The sequence below is a fragment of the Molothrus ater genome, chromosome 9 (assembly GCF_012460135.2).
Source record: "Molothrus ater isolate BHLD 08-10-18 breed brown headed cowbird chromosome 9, BPBGC_Mater_1.1, whole genome shotgun sequence".
In the NCBI taxonomy this organism is placed as follows: domain Eukaryota; kingdom Metazoa; phylum Chordata; class Aves; order Passeriformes; family Icteridae; genus Molothrus; species Molothrus ater.
Window position 1 is genome coordinate 18,733,044 of NC_050486.2, and position 22,563 is coordinate 18,755,606.

Here is a 22,563-nt window from a genome sequence, read left to right on the forward strand (position 1 = left end):
TTATGATGTGCCCTGCTGTGTAGTCAGAGGATTAGGTCAATGTTTCTCCAGACATCTCTCATCACTCCAGGAGCTTAGTTAAAATCCTACAGAGTCATAAGATTGTGTTCTTCTCTGTATGCTTTTTAATGCTTGATAATTTCTTGGAAGATAATTTTCTGGGACTGTCACTGTAGTGAATATTATTTGTGAACACAGAAATCGTAGATTCATTTCTTCAAGTTTCTGGTTTATCTTTGTGTTGTAAATTAAAGTTGCGGGTTCCTGAAATCACTATCTGAGCAGTGAGATCAGTTTCTCTTTACATGCTAAACATTTTATCAACATATTATTTACATACTGGTCAAGTGTTTACTCTTGATCAGATTGGTTGGGGGGGCAGTTGGAGAGAGGGAGTTATTTTTCTGGGTTGTACAGCACTGATAATTTCACTGTAGCTGTGATGCCACAGGTACCTGCTAAACACCCAACACTTTATCAGTAGTGACAGTGATGATTTTGATTTGTCACATGCTTTGATATCTTTTAAGAGCATTAATCAGCAATTGGTATTAATGTAGATGTCCCATGTTCTTCATTTGGATTTCTGTTGTAACTTAAGATAAATTACTTTAGCAAGATATTTGTGCTAAAGTCTTGCCCAGTATGGTTGCATATAGGAGCAACACAAATAATGAGGAATAGAATACTGTCATGTAGAGAAGTAAAACAATTTTTGCTTTAGGATTTAGGCTTTATTAATAAATACATAATAACTCAAGAAATGAACTCTCAGAAAATTTACTCTCATGTGAGCATATAGAAAATATCTAACCGTCTTTTGTCACTATGCTGGTACCACTGTCAAGTTATTATTATTATTTAGATAACATTGCCAGAAGATTATTTAGATAACATTATTATTATTTAGATAACATTGCCAGAAGAACTATATATTCATTATATATTTTCAATTATATTACTGTTGCTGAATATTTTACCTATCATGTGCCATAGAGGGTTACCTAATAATAAAAAATGTAGTAAAAATTCCAGAATGCTGGGTACTATATTTGAATAGCTTCAAAATATCTTCAAAGAACTAACTTTGTAAACAGACTAGTCCTTTTTATAATTGCACAGTGTCATTTGGAGTGATCAATAAAGTGGCCAATCTTGATCAGTTTTTCCTATACTTCATCATTCAATTTTAAACTTGATTTAATTCTTTGCTATCATTTTTCTCCTAGATGTGTCTGTTCATGCTCCTGTCTGATCAGGTTTTTTCTTCCATTATATTATTCAATTTATTTTTATTTTTTTGAATAAATCCTTTTCCTTCTTTACATGACACTTCCTAAACTCAAATTCAAAAATTTTGGGGTTTGGCTATTTCTTACATATCAGTAATTTCAAATTTTTTTTCATGGGCAGAAAAATTTATTAGCTCAAGCTAATCTTAACTTCCAGAAATTCAACTCTTTCAGCTTTTGAAATATGGACAATTGGATATGTGTGGGGGAAAATAAAGAAAGAAGTTTCATGAGAAATAGCAAATGAGAAGACACACAAAAATCCAGAACTTACAATTAAGGCACTTTGAAAGCTTTGTTGAATTTGGCTCATATGTTGTAATTGCTTTCTTTTAAGTGTTTTTGCTGCTTGAATTGATTCCTTACTTTGGAAAAGCCACATTCCTTTTGCTATTAGAATACTGTTAGGCCATCACAAACACTTTAAAGTAAAGTAAGTACCTTCACTGATTTAGTTTGTCAACATTCATACTTTTTTTTCTTTCTTTTTTGTGTTCCCTACCAATACATGTTGAGACAAGAATTTTTAGTAAAAAAGTTTTAGAAAATTAGCAATTTTCACGGACTTGTAGAAGATATTCAAGATGATCAAATTCTGAGCTTGTAAATGTAAATATTCATCCCGAAAACCTGATTTTTAAGGGCTCCAATCAGTGAACAAACATCCTGTGTAATTCATGTATCTAATCAAAGCTAACCAACACAGCCTGAATTTCAAATGTCAAATGTTTGCAGTAGGCAAACAAAACACATATTTCTTCACCTGTGCATATTCAAAGAATCTCTGTGTGAATCAAACAGAAGTTACAAAAAGAAGTTGCATTTACCAAAGTATTTACTTAGCTCTTGTGAGCAAAACAGACAGCTGTAATATCAGGGTTTTTTAATGAGGTTTTTGCAATGGATCATATATTATCATTTTTTCTTAATATTTTTATTGTTTTCTCATAAAGAATACTGATCTCATGGACCCAAATACATGAAAAGGGAAATCTTTCTCTTGAAAAAATTTCTGTCAATTCTTCATGATTTATATAATCACATTTTCCAGCCATATTTTCAAACATATTTTGGTTTTCATCTGATAAATTAAGACTGGTATATTTTTGATGGTTTTAGGGGTTTTTTTTCCACCTCATTAAATTTTAGCTTAGTTTGCCTGTATTATTTCTACAGTGCTTTTTATCCATTTATAGTCTAATTTTGATGTCAATCTATATTATTATTACACCACCCCATAAATCTTTCTATTGGTTCTTCTTAAAACATCCCATTGATTTAAAGATCTCGTTACCTACCAAAGTATATTCTGATTCTCTGACCTCTTCAGACTACTTCATGGTGACTTCAGTTAATTGCTAGATTATCAGATGATAATGTGCTAGCATTAAAATGAATTAGCATGTAATTAGTGTTGCTCCCAAGGGAGATAGTGTACTTAAAATAAAACGGTGCATGTTATATCATGAAAAGCATGGAGCAATGTATTTCTTCTGTTGTAGTCAGATATCCACAACTCTTGCTTTATACAATGTGCTCATGGTAAAAAATCCTAGAGGAGATCTGGAAACAGCTGATCAACTTCTTTTCTTGCATCTTGGGTTATTCTTGTCAGTTTCAAAGTCTTTAATTTTTACAAGTATGTGACAAAGTGATTTGCTATGATCTCACTTGGGTTGTCTCATTCTTATTGCCATTTGTTTACTACAAATATTATCAAGATTATGCAGTACAGCCCACAATAATGAGTTGCCAGAAAATTGTCTTAACTAATTAAAATTAATTAATTCGATTTAAATATAAAACAATATTTAAAAATACTAATGTTTCAATAGTGTTTCAGAACTTAAGCTATGAATACAAAGCTGTTACAAGCAGAATAAGTGCTTGGGTTATGGGATGCATTATTAATTACATCTAGCTTATTAATCTGAAGACTTTGTCTTTTAGGAGTCCCAGTGTCAACGTGTTCTTATGCATGACTAGATGAACAAAATTCATTCTGACTCCAGAGTAGTGTATTTACCTCTGTTGCACTGGAGTGTCTGGACATCAAAGGAAACTAAATGGAAAAGCAGTTTGTGTTTTAGTATTGGTTCATTTTCTAAATATGACATTTTACTGCTCTGACTGTATTCTCAAGGATATTTCTGTCTCTCAGTTGATGACAGTATTTAGGACTTAAAATGTACATAGATTGGGAAATCACACAATTAGTAAGGATAGGTCTAACCTTCATTAACTTCTTTTTGAGATCATGGCAGTAGGTTCTCTAACAAGTGGCAAAGTATAGAAAGAAAGTGAGAAACAAAAGTGTGTTCTCTTGCACTGTGCTGTTGTGCAAAGCTTCACTGGAAAAACACGAAAGATTAGGCTCCCAAATCCCATGGCTTCAGTGCTGACTGTCTGCTTGAGGAGGGGATGTTACTTATGGTGAGACCTAACACTGACACATCTAAGTCACATCCCTTGAATAAGCATAAAAAGTTAAATGTTTTCAGCACCTAATTTGAAGTAGTTACTATCCAGAAAATCTGAGCCCTTAGATTTCTGAAGTACTTTGTGGATATTATAGGAAGATATAAATTCTAAACTGTGAACACCATTGTGTGCTGTTACAGATAATGTATGTGAAATGTAGAGTGCTAAACTGTTAGTGATAATGGAACAATCTTCTATCTGACATGCTTTTAGTTACAGCGCAATTGGTTTTTTGTTATGCTAAACAATTTTTTTGAATTTGTACTAACATATCCAAATGGAAGGTTTTTTAGGAAGTTATTATTTGGTGGTTTGGGTTATTTTTTCCCCTGTACTTACAAAAATATGGTCGAGGAGAGGGAATAATAAAAAATAGCAGAGTGCATTCCATTTCAGTTCATAAAACAAAATCCACTGAAAATGTTTACATTACATGCTTGAAGGAGAAATTAAACTTAATCATAGCAAAAAAAAAACAAAACAAAACCTTGACCAACCAACACTTGTTGGCAGGAGAAAAACAAGAGGAAATAACAATTGTATCTTATCTACGTGTGTTGCTTGCATCTTTAAGTGAATTACAGATCAGACTGATTAAATTGCTTTGGCAGTGAATGCAGAAACAATTACACGGGCATCTGCATATACCTGTTCAGGATCTCATTGCTCAATATTTATAAAAAAAACCCACAAATGCTTTTTGAAGAATTAAGAAGTATAATAATTTTCTATTCTTTTGTTTCTATCTTTCCATAAAAAGATGGATTGATGACTTTTAGAGACTTGGTATTCTGAGATAACAGATTGCTTCTTCTAGAGTTCATTAATTCACCTGATGATGACTTTAACTATTTAGAATCTATGGTTTTAAAACAAAAGCCACAACTCTGTTTCTGCTGATGATCTGAGGTTTTTTTCCTGTATCTCTTTTCCTGCTCTTTGAAAGGATTTTTTTCTAAGTGTTTCTGCTTTTATGCCTCATTTTTGATTTCACAGTCTTCCTCATATTCCTTCTCTTTTCTGCCTTGCCTGTGTTCATGAGTTCTCTTCATTTTTTCTTTTCTTTTGTATATAATGACAAACACTCACTTGTGAAATATTACAGATTTTACTTTTCACAAAGTATATTATTGATTACTTTGTGTCCACAGCTTAAGAGCATGAGCATTACCCTCTCCTAACAAATAGTGTGCAAGGTGCATTCTACTTTAAATGTCTAGGATTTCTGAATGCCAGTGTTTGTTGCAGATCAGAAGCAATGTTTAAAAGGAAAAGACTGGGGGGGAAGTCAATGTTTTTCCTTGTCTGTATCCAAGAGCAGAGAAGTTTACTTTAGTAAACTTCAGTAGTTTTATAAAGATCTGTCACTTCAGTAGTTTTAAAAAGTTAGCACTGGAGCATCATCCATTGCTTCATTGAAAATGAGTTTATGGAATATTTCAGTCCTTCATCCTCACTGGGCCCCAGGTCATGACTCTCACCAGCACCACCTGTGTAGGGAATAGTACTCATCTCATGATTTTTCCTCGCTCTTGGTTGCAGAGCTGGGTGACCTTAGTTCTCCTTGATATTCACCAGATATTTTAATTTAAAGCTTTTCAGATTGTTTTCCAGTATCTATTTCCTGATGCTTTGTAAATTTTACAACCCCAAAATTATAACAATTTGCATTTTATTTAAATATTCAGTTTGTTTTATATCTTCAAATTTAAAGAAGCTGTGACTTGTTTCAGTTTTATGCCCTTGTATGTGTATGTATGTTATATGCATCTGTGTTTGTACACCCTAGATGACTTCATCTGACCTTAAGAAGTTAAGTTTGTAAGAGTGTCATGCAATTTTCATAATTATCAGAGCAGTGAAGCTTGGGAGAATATGTTTTATAATAAACAGAGTCTTTTTGGTTCTTATCACAAGCAGTGCAGCTGATGCTGACACAGTGTATGTATGCCAGACTGATGTATCATTTTTATCAGTCTAAATACATCAAGAGACAGAGTTTGAATGTATTTTAGGAGCAGCACAGATGGGAATTACCAAACAAGTGTTTAGAGTAATATCCTACTGTTTTCTAGGTATAGATTCTTCTATCATGTCAGACTCTCCGTGGTCTAGTTTTCTCTCCCCATAGCATAATGATCAGAACAGTCATGCAGACTGAAAGGGCTTTGAAACTAGAAAAGAACAGAGTGGTGTGTTCAGAAGTTGCATCTCTAGCCTCCAGATCTGTCACTGAACCCACCTGGGATGAACTGGATACCAAACACTGAAAGCTTTGTTAACTACACAGAGCTCAATAGTTGTGCCGGTACCTTAAGGAAGCTACGAATGAACTATCAAAGGACAATCCTGAGGAGAGAATCAATGGAAAGTGTCCTACTTGCCAAGTGTTTATTCCTAGCAAACAAGATTGCTTTGATGACAGAGCTGTTTATGTAGCCACTTTTAAAAACAGTATGTGTGATCTTGCCTTTATGTCTTTGCTGGACACTTAGATGCCCAAAATGAAATGTGAGCTGAGACATCACTCCTATTCTGAGGCCGTTTGGGTCTGCCAATAAATGTTTGCCAGTGAATTCTGAAACTCTGACAGAGGGAGTAAAGGGAGTTTTTAAATTCACATGCATGTCTGTGTACAGCACTCAGCTGTTATAGTGGACCTAAAGGAAGTCTGGATGATGTTTTCCCATGTGCACCCTTTTTCTTCACCTTCTTGCCTTGCCACGGGAAAACATCTATCTCAAGTTAGATTATAGTCTTAAAATCTCACAATAAAATATTATTCAAGAAAATGGAAGGTGTGTGCTGTCAGGACATTCCATGAGGAACAGAGCTGTCCAGTTTAACAGTGCTGATAATTTTCTAAAAATATTCAATACTTCCTTCAGGTTTTGCAAGAAAGGTCACTGTTGCTATAAAGTTGTTTTAAGTATACCAGGAATATAATTCTTGACTAAACATTTTGGCACAAACTTGAAAACAGATATCTAATTTTCATTTTTCTGATTTTTCATTTGTGCTCTCCTAGAAATTATTGTTGTATTTTACTTTTTTTTTTCTTTCTTCCCTAACTATACTAAAAGTAAGATCTTTTTCTTTCTTGTTTTTTTTTAAATCTTGTTATATTATGTTAGACTTCTACCAGCCATGCAATGCTGGTTTAAATTCACTGGAGGCTTCATAAGTAAAGAATGATTTGTGCGTTCATTCGGTGACATTTGACATCAGGTTTTGCTAGCATCAAATGAGTTTCCTAAAGTTTGTGTCTCCCAACAGAGTGGACAAGGCCACTTAATTTAAAGTCCTGGTTTGCCTAACTGAGCCTGCCTGCCTCGTGTGCCATCCTCTAAGCTGCAGGATGGAGATAACTGTGATGTGCAGGGTGGGGATAACAGGATGTGCAACTGGGACCTCTCTTCCAGTCTTGGTCCTGAACTGCACTTTAAGTAGGTTCAGTCAAATAAACCCTGGAATAGAATAACTTGTACCAGCTAGCTATTAATCAAGAGTACTTAACTTGAAAATCTCTGGTTAATTTTTTCCTCTGAAATTTGAGAACCTGCTTTATCTAGTGTTCTCAGTGCAAACTGGAGGTTACTTGGAATCAGGAAATTTTTGTAAGCTTCCCTGATTTTGTAAGCTTTTCTGATTTTTCAACTACATCCTGGCATTTTACAGCTCAAGCTTCTTGAATTTTAATTGTTGTTCCATCTTTTGTCTTTACTTCAGATAGTTGTTGAGTTATTAAAAGGGTACATCAAAATGTTTTCTGTGAAACTCATTTTGTTCTGATTTGTTTTTCCATGGGCCAAATACAGAGATATGAAAGGATATTTAATGAGATTATAAAAACTTTAGATATTCTGTACACTTTCAGAATGCCTGGATCTACTTTGAACTTTACATAATGACAAAATTTACTTTTTTTAAATTTCTTTCCTTTTATTCCTTTTATCTGGTATAAGGATTAGATTTCATATATCTGCTATTATATGAAAAAAGAATATGAAGAAGATGGAAACAAGTAAAACTTTAATAAAAAAATCTGTATCAAGTTTTTTCCCTTGGTTTATATCAGATCTCAAACAGTACTTTTTAATTTTTCTAGGCTGGCACATGAATAAAACTGACACTTTCTTTGTCTGTATACCTAAAAAAGACAGGGCTCAGTCCCCTGAGGCAAAGCCAGGATGAAGATGATTGCTTATATTCAAGTTCTCAATTTTTTTTGAGCTTACTTTTCTCATTACAGTCTCCTAGCAGTTTCCTTAGTCCAATCACTAGTCAAGTTTAAAACCACCAGATTCCATTATGTTTGTGCTGGGTTTAGCATCCATTGTTGGGGAAAAGCTGATAATATAACTTAGGACTGAACCCACTGCTGTAAGGGCTGTTTTTCAGCAAATGCTGCATGCTTCCTGAAGCATCTGCTTTACTATGACTTACTGGCAGCAACTGTTGCCATTTATGTAAGCCATGCTCAGTTATTAAAACAAATATATCCATGAGAAAGGATGTGCATGTGAGATATGCTAGAGGACCACGGAAGGATTTATAGCCATGAAAGACTGATAGGTGTGTTGTCCATCAAAATGAAAGAGAGTTGGACACATTGCTAGAAGCATTTTTTGCTGATAGGCTGCATTTCTTTCCTAAATGAAAAATTCTGAAGCCTGTAGATCTTCTGATCACCTGAGTTCTGTCAAGCATTGGACTATTTGAGAAATTACTTCTGTCTTTTAAATAACCCTCTCAAGCTCCACTGTCACCTTCAGCTCTATGAGAAATATTATAGATGTCATTATTGCATGCATCATCTGAACTTGGAGATATGGAAACCACACCCTGTCTTTTAAGGGTGTTTGTACTAGTAACAGAGAAGAGAATTGTAATAGCAAGACATGAGTTCCCAACTGAAAACTGAATTGATAAAGGAGTTCTCTAGCAAGGTCTTGTGCTGTATGTACCTGATTGCCATAAAATTTAAATGAAATTAAAATTCCTGAAGAGAAGCTCTTAGGAGAAGATCTTTAAGTAAAGGCAGTGTCTCACGACATAGAGACCAAAACTATTTGAGTCACTAGTTGCTGCTAGAAATACCAAAATCCTTTCTATAAGGGAAATGTAGCCTGGCTTCACGAAGTGGCCAGGCAAGGGATGTTTAGAAACATTTGACATCTGATGAATGAGTCCCAGACTAGGAGAGCAGTGAACACAGGCAACAAAAATATAATCATTCAGGACCAGGAGTGTTCTCTTCTGAAAAGTTTTTGATAAAATACATTACAATGCAATAAATATATTTGGAGTTTACTTTTTTCAAAACTATGGTATAAACCAGAAGAATACATTTTGGTTTCAGTAGTTGAATAACATTGGTTTCAGAAACCTAGGAGATCTTCAATCACTGCCAAAGGCTACTTTTTGAAAAATTCAAGAAAAATCTTCTGCTCAAAGTAGTATTGAGAAGTTTGTGTAGGACCAAGCTTTCAGAGCTCTACCTCAACTGCTGCTAAGAGTTATAGGTGAGCTCTGTCACTCCCAACAGAAAGGATTTTATTTTTCTGCTAGGAATTCAAATACCTCACCAGCAGATCTAGAAAGAGGTAAACACCGATACAGCCCTATTATCTGAGCCATCAAAAATAACTGTTTCTGCAAACATCATCAAAGAGGTTTCTGTTTGTTCAACAGTTTTCTTTTTTTACTTCCCCTCTTATCAGTAAGTCCTGAGAAGTGAAAATCATGTTGCAAGTATGAAATACATAACAAAACTGTAATTTTAGCAGGAAAAATGTTGATGTTGAATACAAATAAATTAGGTAAGCCATTCACTTTAAACATATTTAAGCTAATTAAAATAATTGCAGACAGAATCTGTGTTAGCTTGGTGCTGTTTTCTTTCTCTTCCAGTCTTTTAAAATAGGAAATACTGTTCCATGATTTTTGCTTCTAGTTAATTTATTATGACAGTCTGGTTTACCACAGTATTCTACCTTTCGTTCCTGGTATATCTCCATTATTAATATGCCGCAGTGAATTTTACAAAAAATAGTAATCTGTCTGTTCCATAGCACCTGTCACTTGAACTATAATATAAATTCCACAGATTCTGATAGAAACTAAAGAGAATAAAAATTTTCCAATGCATCAGGCATCTTTAATAATTTGTAGGTTTTGTAGGTTTTCAATGTTACCAAAATACCTTTCAGCCTTTTAACAAAGAAACTTTCTGAAAAAAAATCAGTAGAAGGTTGAAATTGAAATATTTCTCTGAAATGTAGCCCCCCATAATAAAATACTTTAGGCCCTTATTCACCAAATAGTCTTGATTTTTACCATTCATTCTAGTGCTAAATATCTCTAAAATTCAAGTTTATTTTCGTTTTATCAGTACAACTATGATTTAATTCCATCTTGACCACTGTGGCTCCTAAATCATAAAGTAATCAACTGTGCCTCCTGGAAAATGAACTGAGAAAAGTTTGCCATTTTATGAACTCACTACAGATGCAAGACATCTCATTTAGAACACTTAGGAAACTCTTCTCTAATGAAATTTAGCATTTGAAGCCTGGACTGGCTGTTAATGGTCCCAAAATAGACCAGTCCACTCTGGAGGATATTTGCCTACAAAATGCTATCTATTGAAATTTTCTTGAAGCAAATGCTTGTCTCTGTCTATCAAGAATATCAGATGTCAGTTTGTGACGATTAATTATAAGAAAGCTTGCATTTAGTGTTAACCCCCTAAATTAACTGTCAATGTATACATTCTAAACCTGTGTCAAATAAGCTTTAATAGGATATATGCAAATTCTCAGAATGCAAATCTAAACCTGTCAGATTGCTGATGTTATTTCAAACCTTCTTCCTTTTCTTTCATAATTTTGAGTCAAGGGGAAACAGTTCTTTGCAAATTGAGGGAGTCTCAAGGGGCATATGGGGGGATAAAACACAGCTGGCATTTACATGGTACCACAGTGAAGCATCTTTTCTCTGCCAGTGTATTACATAAGTGATATCTAAAAATAAGGAAGCAGAGAGAAGGTGACATTAAAGGGGAAACCATGTCCTGCAGGCTTATGAAATAAAGATAATACTGCAGAATGGGAGTAGGGACTGCTTACACCCTAATATGGTAAAGCCAAGTAGGATTCCAAAAAATGCTGTTTGTTATGAAAGATTTCTTAAGGTTCAAAACATGCATAGCACTGAGGCAACTTTTATAGTAAAGCAAATTAAAATTTTTTATTGAATATAAACATCTTCAACTCATCCTGAGAAGGACTCATTTTTTTCTCTCCATGAAAGGCTGAGATTTTAAATGTAATAGGCCAACTGGTAAACTGGTTGAAGCCTCAGAAAACTATGTACAAAATGTGAAGGTTTTGGAGCATTTTTGCAAGTATAAAACTAGAGTGGAAGGAAACAGTAACATATAGCCTCAGAGTCAACCCTAAACTGTGTGAATTAGAACCAAAATGGTAATTTCATAGTTCAATTCTTGGCACAGATAATATATCTAAAATGTCCCAAATAATCATTATCTGGCATAAAACCTTGACCAGGATACCTGTAGACTAGTTCTTCATCAATACAATGTTTTTATGATCATCCATGTCTGTAAATTCTTGTTCTCAAGGGCCTTTTAAGTTAGTAGAGCATACCAGGCTGGAGAATGTGTTCTTGGATTATTAATAAATAACATTTTTTAATTTTTTGAAATCTTACTGATGTGGAGAAGAATTCTTATTCTTATCCTGGTACCTACCTAGCATCTCATCAGCTTGTAAATAGTAATACCAATATATGGTTGAATTAATGCTGTATGGATACCAAATTTACCAAATTACTTAATTACAGTTATAAAGAAAGAGACCAGCCTGAACAGTCTGCAACTTTCTCTAAAAAAACCATGTTAAACTTTCCACTATTAAACTCTCTGCACTATAAACTTCCTATAGAGACAGGTTTTGAAGGAGCTGTTTCATTACTAAAATGTCCAGTAAAAATTAAGCTTGAGAAAACTTACAGCAATTTTTCTTGAAAAATATAAGAATGTCTCTCATAATGGTCCTTCAGTTAAACTTAAAATAATAATAATAATAATAATAATAATAATAATAATAATAATAATAATAATAATAATAATAATAAATTAAAATGTACCCTTTGAGACTTACACTTGGATTTCAAGTTTCTTGAACAGCTCAGGTTTACTGGTATACCTCAAATATTTAAGAGAACCTTCATTAATTTGAACTCTTCTAGTTCCATTTTGCAGTGACCATTAGTGGAATTTTTATGCGTTATTCAAGTGTTGGAGCTTTAAAACTCCTATTTTAAATTAACATGATTCATAAAATTAAAATATGCAAAGCTCAAGGTGCAATCATTTGTGTAGTCTATTGGTTTGCAAAAGCTAAAAGTGGGACCTGCAAGTCACTGGATTTAATCTTCACAATAGAGGCATTCAATTGCTTTGAATATAAAAAGCAAGAAGGTTGGCATATTGTATATACTGGTATGAAAAGAGAGAAAGAAATGTATGCTCACTAAAGGCTTAATTCTCTTTTACTTGAAATGTAGATCAGATTTGACCCTATACTCTTCTGATATATATTTCATATTAAGTTAAATCTTTTTCCTAGTTCTATTAAAAAAAAAAAACAATTTTGGAGAAAATATGAGTGTTTATCAATGCCAGTTACACACCAATTAATATTTTTGTCTTCAGATCAATCCACTTTTAAAGGTTCTTGGTATTCCTTATGTTTTTAAAAGCTATTGTTTGTTTGTAAGAATGTACAGTTGGATTCTCCAATAAGCATTTATTTGCATGTATAAATATTCCTAATTCCTGCTTTCAACAAGCACTGAAATTCCTTTTATGTTAATATTATCATTTATTTTGCATGCAGTTGCATATTTTGAGTGCTTTTAAAATATAGCTTCTATCTAAAACTGTCCACTGAAAGGGAAGGTCCATGTTATAATTCAGAATGTTGGTGAGTTAAAATCCTGAAATGCCCTATATTTATAAAAATATAATTATTACTTTTCTCTTTTGAAATCTTATTTGTTGACATTTAGATATGCTGCTCTTAACATTGAAGTTTCTGATATATTTGAAATGTAGGAGAATGAATCCCAGTGACATTTAAAATACCATCAAGTCAACCCTATTCCTCTCTCAAAAGACTTTTCAAGATATGAATGTTCCAATATTTGATTAGAAACACCTGCACTTTTCACATAGATTTAAAAATTAGCAGATCCCATCCCAGTCCTAATTGTATGTTTTTGTCTCCTTTTTCTTTGTCCTCAGTGCTCATCAGACTGCTGAAATTGCCCAGTTTCATTGAGGTTTAGACTTTACAAAGAGAAAAGTACCAAAATGTGCAAAAGAAAGCAAGGCAGACAGAGTACTACAACAGCCAACAGGACTGTAAAAAACTATGGTTTGAGGAAGATCATCACCTGCAAGAGCAGGAGTGTGATTAAAGAAAAGTGTTCTCTGTACCGTGCAAAGTGCAATCAAAGAATCAAAGCAACATTGGAATATTCATCTGCGCTTCATATGTTTCACATAGCTCCTATATCTTTCTTCCAATATCTTTTAAATTATTTGTGCAAACTAGTTTAGATGTCTGTTGACTAAATAGTCATGTGGGGATCCCACACAGCATCTCAACACAGTTGCAGTTGTGGTACATATGGATAAATTTATGGAGTAATCCCACTCTTGAATGTTCTTGTTCTGGAATGAGAAGCGGAGCACACAGTTAAGAAAATTCAAATTCTTAACTTTGAACAGTATGGAATGATTCTTTTATATAGGTGTAAATCCTCACTCTGAGACACAAAAATATGTGCTTTTCTTAAACTTCAAGCTAATTTAACTGTAACTGCAATTGAACTGCAGTTGCATTTTAAATGCAACTACATTCTTAACATTCTCTTGAAAATCTTAAACCAACTCAAATGAGTTGATCTGATGAACTTTTTATACATGGATTTGTAATTTGCAAGCCCTAAGAATCCTTGCAAGAACTATGTTTAAAGAGCAGTTAAGTGCCACTCACTACTTGTGGTTCTCTGCACCGTTATGCACACTCTCAGACACATAATAAATCTTTTTTCACATCAAACCTAAATAGTAAGCAATTCTGCTCTCTGTCTTATACATAATAAGATATGGTACCCAGAAGACTACATGGACTTTTGTACTTCTCACTTTTCTGCTGTTGTTGTAAACTATTGCTCTTGGGAACAGTATGAACAATTTCATATCAATACATGGCATTCCTTATTTTAAACAGTTACTGCATTTCCATTGTCCAGGAACTGACACTTGCTGAAAGGTTCAATTTACAGGCACTGGACACATCAGTTTTTACTGTTGCTACCAACCTTAGTTTGGACACAGGCAAGAAATATCTACCAAGAAACATGTCAAAACAAAGTTCCTCACAAGATGGTTTCTCCAAACATGTGCAAATGGTGCCTTAAGTTTTAGCTTTCATATTTTCCAGACCCTGTACTGCATTGGTATATAAGTCTGAACTTCATATTAGCAAGTTCTCCTCACAGTTTGGTTGGACAAAACAATTCTTTTCCAGCTTGAGGCCCAAAAAGTGTAAACAACAGGGAATTGAGAAGAGCAATTTGGGAGGATGGGACTGCATAACCTGGAGCTGTAATTTGAAAATTAACCCCAATATGTAAATGGGACAGAACTTATAAAAGTGAAAACTCATGACCCATCGTCCCTCTTGGGTGTAGCCTTGGCCAGGCTCTTGTACTGCCCAAGGTGTATCCTTTGAAGGCCTTTTGAATAAATTCCTACTTTATTCCTTTAACACTATCTCGCCTCTGCTCTAGGTAGCCTCTCAAGGCATCACTAAAAGAATAGATGTTTTCTCCAGTTCAGCCCTGTGTTCTGTGCAATACTAGTTTATATATATCATTAATTCAGAATATGTTATCCATCTGTTTCCTGTAATTGTTCTAGATGCTTGGTTTTGGAAAAGTTCCAAATATTCCAGCAGCTTGATAACATATGAATATAAGTGTATTCCCAGACTGAAGGTACTTCAGGTACTTGATTGTGATCAAATAACTTTAAATTTGTCAAGTAATCAGTGGCAGAGACAGAAATAAAATGAGGGATTCTGTGATTCTAACTCCGTACTGCAACTTCTGAAATGCATTCTTGAAAATGAAACCTTGCTGGCAGGATATTTTCTTGTGTAAGTTCATAAAGTAAATTGTTTCACCATCTTTAAAAACACACAGTTTATATGTCAGGTGTTTGCTGATCGTCTTTCCTCAGATCATTAAGATGTGAATTGAAAGAAGTCCTCCTTTCCTCATATTTGTTTTTCTTTTCTCTATTCCAACTCCCTTTCTTTGATGATTAACTTTTGAGATTGTCTCTGGAGGGATCATGCAGAATGTAGTTTTTGTAAAGTTCCTAGAAAATTAATGAAAGCATTCTGCAATCTGCAGAAATCTCGATATACGTTTTTATATCTTGTTTTTCTTTTGAATACTCATGACTTTGACTGTTGGCACTGACATGTAGAGAGACACTTTATAGGTCTCCAGATCCCGTGTCTCTAAATTGCACTTTCTGAAAAACGGGCAATTTCTGCACACAACACAAAGATTGAATGCAGGGCTGTAATTCAGCTTTGGTTTTCTGCAGATGATATAAACCACAAAAGCTTGTTGGTTTATTGAACTGCAGCAACAACAATACAGAGAGACTGTATTATTGCCTGTGTATTCAATTAGATACAAAGAGGTATTTCCCACAATGCAAAAATAATACACATTTGCAATTTCCAATTTAATTGTAAATAGATAAATTGAGACTACTTAAAGTGTAAGAAATGAATGGAAATGGCTGACTAGTCTGTGACATGCTGCCTAAAACAAATATGTGGTTAGTTTGGACAAAAAAACTTCAAATTATATTTAATAAATTTCTGCTGGCATCTTCTTTCCTTCTGCTCTGTCTTCAGCTAGAAGAGACATTTCCAAACCAGGAATTCCATTTTAACAGACTAGCACTGTATAGAGCTGGTGCCAAAATATCCTTCCTCTAAATATCTTTGAGACAATTGGTGACATCACAGCAGCACTAGCTAAAATTGGAGCCATCTCTGTAGCTGCATGAAGTTATATAAAATAGCACCTCCTTGGGAATATTCTTTTCCAAGTCCTTCATGCTCCTGCACAGAGTTCTAAACCAGTGGGTAGGAAATAAGTGGCATTTGCCAAATATGATCAAATTCTTAACCAAGTTTTCTTTTATACATCCTGGCAGCAGCGAGGGGGAAAAATGCAAACCCCTTTTTCATAGAATCTTATTATCTTCTACTTAGGTGACAAGTCCACAATAAGCTTAGCAGAGTAGTCCTAGCAGAAAATCATCTTGCAGTAGAATTCCAGGGGAAAAATATTTTTATGTGATTAATGCAGCTTATGCATTAATTCTCTCAGTATGTGACTGTTACTATAGTCCTTATTTGGCCCTGAAAGTCTCTTCTTTCATCATTATTTGCGTGACAACACAGTAAAAAAAGCCTTTGAATATTCTTTCATAACAGGCAATTTATATTTTATATCTGACAGTGCCCATTTGCCACTAGTCCCTATGATACTAGCTACTAAACAGGCAATGGCATTTGTCTGAGAACCTTTCACCACCCCATATATATGGTGTAGGAACTGAGCACCTCAGCCACCAGAACACAGGTTCACCACATGCTTGGTTAGTACTGCCAGGGGTTTATCTGATTGTATTGAACACCACCTCCAGTCAAATAAATACATGGAAATAATTTATAATATATAGAATATACCATATGCTTAGAAAAATTTATGAAAGACAATTGAAATTAAAAAAGTGCCAAACACAGAAAATAAAGCATGCTGTGATCACTTAAACATGCTGTTAGCACTCTCTTTACTCTTTTTGTCAAGCTGACTTTTCTGCAGAATCCAGACACATAATCCCAAATTCTGTATTTTTTCCTGCCTACATTGCATTCTTTAGAGAAGAGTATCTTCTGGAGAAACAGTTTGGTTTTTATAGCTAATTATCTTCTGGGACTCCTCCAGGAAGTCTGGATTTCTTCCCTCTAAAGTTATTTATTGCTTTATTACTCAGGTAGTATTCTGGAAACTTAAATAAGCATTCTTTTCACTGCTTGGGTGCTGCAAACTGCATTTTGCTAGACAAGTTGTCATGTCATGAATCTCACCATTTATAATTTTCCTCAAGGGGCAGCAGTACTCTCCCTGCATGCCCTGATGAGTCATGATAAAGTGTTTAACTCAGGTTTAGTTTTGATATCAACTGTTACATTAGCAGACACAGTTGAAAGGAATATTTAGGTGGAATAATGCATATAGTTCACTCTTCACTGAAAGTGGACATGACAGTAATCAACAACTTCTGAGGCAGTCACCAGCTTTAAGTGCTTTGCCCTCAGAGACCTTTGTTCTAGTCATTGTAACACCTATAAGCCATGAAGAAGGTGGGGTGTGAGAAGCAAACATCAGCAAAGAAGGACAGCAATCTAAATAGGAATTATTATCTTCTTGGATACTGACAGGAAGATATGCTCAGTGAAACAGGGCTATAGCTCTTCAGGATTGGAAGTGCTACAGTTAATAAAAGCTACTGACAGTGTTTGATGTCTCAGAATCAAAGAGATTTAGAGATTACGATGAGGTGCTTTGGTTTGGTAGTTTTTTGGGGTTTTACAGAAAGTGAGGAACAGCAAAGTACACAGGTAGTGAGGTAGAAAGGCTAAAAGGGAAATTAAAAAAAACCTGTGATAGAGGCAAGTGTGTGTTGTAATGAGGGCAGGAAGGAAAGCAGAGGAAGAGAGATAGTGGAAGTATGGAAAGACAACTGACATGGTCAGGTGGCAAAAACATTAAAATTATCTTGTACTATATGAATGGACAAGATTGTATTTTTCAAGTGTCCAGGGAAAAGGATAATGCTGTAATTGAGATGAAAAGTGTTGAACACCTGAATGGAAGTACTGCCTGTTTAAATTGAAAGGCCATACCTTAAAAATATTATGCACAAAACATAGCCTAGATATTCCACTGACAGACAGTATTGTGCTGTTATAATTGAAAAGGGAAGGAGTGGGGAAGGGAAGTGAGCTTGAGTGGCAGAGAGATGTACAGAGGGATTAAAAGTTTTTGTTCAGGCACAAGGATGCAGCCCAATGAAGGTGGAGGAAAATGTGTGTTATTGTAACAGCACCACATAACAGGGGAAAGCACTATCCTTGATGAAGGCTCTGCATTTCCAGGTTGCCTCTCCTTCATTAAATTTATATGGGAGAGAAACAGGTGTGCTAAAATGTGCTTTTTAGCATTATATAAACTAATGGTGTGGGCAGGTCTTTGGACCAAGCAAAAATGTTACATGAAAAAGATAACAGATAAATATGAATGTATCTATGTAGGAGAGAGAGGGGGGTACATGTGCCCTGTCACCTGCTGGCTGAATATGTTCCTTGGAGTAAAAAAAGGTACTTCATTCCTTCTGAGATTTCAGGTAATAATCATGCAATGCTTATTTCAGGTCATGCTTGCCAAAAGTATAAGATTTATAAGAATTGGAGAAGATTTTTCCCCTCTTTTATTTCTCTGTAATAGTTGCATTATTTTAATGTATTTGGAACACCAGTCTTTACCCATCAAGCAGTGAAATATTTTCTCCTTCTGTTAATGCTATACTGAAGAAATAGGAATTTATGACAGGGATTCTTAGAAATATTGTGGTTGTCATTCACAAGTTAAGTCACACTTTCTCCAACACTCACCATTGAATGTAAGTTTCTGGAAGTGACTCTTGAATTAAATTACTGAAAAGAATTTTAAAACTTGAGAAAATATTATGATTATGAGTGATTTACATCACTGTCTAACAAAAAAACCTGCAATACATAAGAGATGTAATTTACAGAAGGGGAAAGGGTTAGGACTTGGTGCCTGAAATCTCAGAGAAACAGCATGCCTCATTTTTATTTGAAAACTTTCTCATGACACTCATACTAATTTTACTAAATGCAGAGTTTGGTAGCATTATATTGCTGATTTTTTTTTAACAAATGGATGAATTCATATAATTGTGAGAGCAACATGATTTTCATTATATTTCACTGAGTGTTAGCTCTCCATCTCAGATTATTAATTACACTAATTCACAGCTAATTAATAATATTTCCACAATGTATAGAGAATCTAAAAGCAGTTTTGTTTTGGTTTGTTGTTTGCTTAGTTTGTTTTCTTTTTAGTGTGGAACCTTTAGAAAATGCTGGATTCATGTGAAAAAACTTTCATTATTTGTTTTTAAGAAATCTGTAATTTTGGCATTGATCTCTTTATTGTTTAACGAGGCAGCTTATTTACAGGGCCTGTAAATTACATTTTTTGGAAATGCCAAAATACACTTGCAATGCAACCAGATTGGTTCCTGCTGGAAACAATGAGAATAATCAAGAAACACTGAGATTTAACTTTTCTGTAAGAAAATGGTTTGAATTCATTCTAAGAAAAAAGCTGTGATTTCCTAGTGCAGCGCTTATTTGTAAGGTAAATCTGCCTTTGCAGAGCTTGCAAATGCTTAGCTTACCTTTTTATGTAAAGGCATTTTGGTGAGCCTGCAGTTTTCCTTGAGATTCCTGTAAGCACTCAAGAGGCAGCCGCTCAATCTTCTCATCCATCAATAGTCATTCATAGAGGAGTATTTCAGACATAAACACAAATAACAGAAAGAACAATATTAAATCTCAGTGGGTATTATTGGACTGTAATTCCTCCTAAGACACATGCAAAGTCCTGTGTTATAGGAGACAGCTTAAGAAGTTTGGTCACAAGAATTCTGACTTGAAATGATGAAATGATGAAATGACAGGCCTTATAATCTGAAAGGATTTTATTTTTGTATTGTAGGGTTATAACATTTTAGCCATTTCCTTCCTTTTATCCCACATCAGGAAATCTCAGTGCTATTAGAAAACTGAAAAACATTATGCAAGTGTTTGGAAAATGAATGAGAAGTAGGGAAGGAAAAAACATTATACTATACCAAAGCTATTATAGCATCAACTAGGCAAGGTACTTTTGATCAAGTCTGGACTTAAGCAAATGGTTTCATAATCTGAATCATAACATAGCTTTTTGGAAGAGTGAATAAAAAGCTTCTAAAATATAGATTAGTAGAACCTAGTCATCATCCCCTTAAGTATGTGGTAGACCTTTCTAACAAGATGTATAAGATATATTTCTTGTATTAAATGTCACAGTAGCTAAACAAGCTAATGCAACTGAATAACAGAGAATAAAAGTAAATGTCAGGGGATACTGTAAAACTGCTATTTATTTTTTTCCCAGAGATTCTGTAATGTCATAATTGTAAAAGTAACTAGAGAAGGTTAGTTGATGAAAATCCTAAGGAAAAATAAAAGCTCTTACAATATTCTTTGGTGTATATGAATTATATATAAATTTCTATTGTCCTTTAGTCTAAAATAACTTGAAATAACCTATTAATCATTAAAATATTGAAAACTGCCACAGGATTTTGGTTTTATTTTTCCTCCTAAAAATTTAATATTTTATATTAATTGCAGAGATTGTATTGTTACACGTAGGCATTTATAGTAATGTTCTGTATCAGGTGACTTTGGCTGGAAGACATTTGTAGTGGACATTTTATAGTTGTTTAGAAGGGTAATCTTCACAACAGACTCTTAAAACAGTTGTTTTAAGTCTCTTAAAACAGATTAATATTTGCAAGAAATAGCATTTTTTAAAGTTATTTTCATCTTCCACTCATTCTGTAAACATTACTTGGTAAAGATGAAGATTTTATATATTCATATATTTATGATGACTACTGTTGAGTCTGATTGACTGTTTTCTAACTGCAGAAGAGATTTCTTATCCTTGGATATGCCACATTCATGAGTCGCCACAGTTGAACAACAATTCTCTCCAAAGGCAACCTAATTGAGCTTAAATATGTATTTATAGACTCTGAGATTTGATCTTTTAGAAGTAGCAGTTGTTGGAAACATCCTTCACCTTAAATTTTGATTAACTTTTACTCCATGTTTTTAGTTTTCTGCATTTAATTAATAGTTGACCCAGTGGCCACTAAATCCACTGGAGAGATATTTAGAATCCATCTGTTTCAGTGCAATCAGAAATCTTGAATCTTTCTCTAATATCAAAAGATGGTGTACATAGTGCATCCTCAAATTGCTGAGTGCAAGACATAGGTTTGTGGAACAGACAGATATACCTGCAACAAACATAACCATGAAAGGAAAAAATTGGACAAAGTGCTATTCCAGGTGTTAATACCAGTTTTTTGTTTTAGAAGACCCAAAAATTGTTTTTGAGAGAAATAGGATGGATCATAGAAAAAAGAGATGTTTTTCTTACATTGATTTTAAATACTTTCCCATGTGTTATATTGCTAGGCAATTTTTCATTGAACAGTTTTCTTTCAAATGAAAGAAAACTCTTTCTTTTGAAATGTTGGCAATGGTTTTAATAAATCTGTTTTGAATAGTTTATTTAGGGTTTGACACAGTGTCATTATGTCACTAATGCTCTATGAAGTGTTCACTGAAAAAAGATGGAGATGTTTTTCTGGTAAAGATTTTAAGGTATTGAAGGTAATTAGCTGACAACATTATGATATACTATAATGGAAACTCAGTTGCCCTTTCTGAGGCAGATCTATTATAAAGTTCATGCTGAACTAATGTTTCTATTTGTCTTCATGGCCATTACTCACTGCACTGGCATAGCAAATATGTTGTAGATCTGCCACTCATTGCTCCAATAGTAAAAAGCTAAGAAATTACTAATAATCTGCAGGTCAGTTAAAGGATAACCATTATCCAAAAAATGTCCAGTAGTAAACTTCCTTCTTCTTAAAGAACAAGCATAATTAAAATACAATTAAGAAGATATAATTGTCATGAAGTTTTTCATTTACCCCGTGCTAAAAAAAATAGGGCATCTCAAAGCTGCTTATACAAAGGAATTATTACATCACTGCTTTAATTTTCACTGGATATTTTTAACCAGAAATCAGTATTTTCACTGCAACTTCAAAAGGTATTAAGTAAACAGTGATAGAATTGCTACTTGCCAGTTTGCTGTAAGGACTCCAGCAGTACAAATCAAAATCTGTTGGGCCAGAAATATAATACATGATCAGAGCATTTATAAAATCATTGGAGAGGACTGATAAGGGGGGGATACAGTAAGGAATTTCTTTTTGTACAAGCTCTATATGAAATGCATATGGTTCAATATTTTGAATCCTGCAAGTTGCTTAAGCACATGAATAACTTCAGCAACAGTCATATTGATTTAACAAATTAATATGCTTCCTTCAACTAAACTTCCTTCAACTTTCAAATAAAAGTTTTAAAGGAAGTTTAAATGTTCTGGAAATGCATAATCTGCTCTTATACTTCCGAAAGTTCATATTGATTTATTAATAATATGACACTAGTACATCTAATTCTTTGGGATTTATTTCTTGTTTTCTGTAAATGATAGATTTAATATAGTAATTCTGGTTTTGTCTGTTGGAAAATCTGGTTTCCTGTTGATGTTAAATTTCAAACTTCTAATTTTCTTAGCAGTTTAGAGACTAGAGGAAAGCAATAAGACAAATGCTAAAATGAAAGTGTTCATTGGCTTATACTGCAATACTAACGAC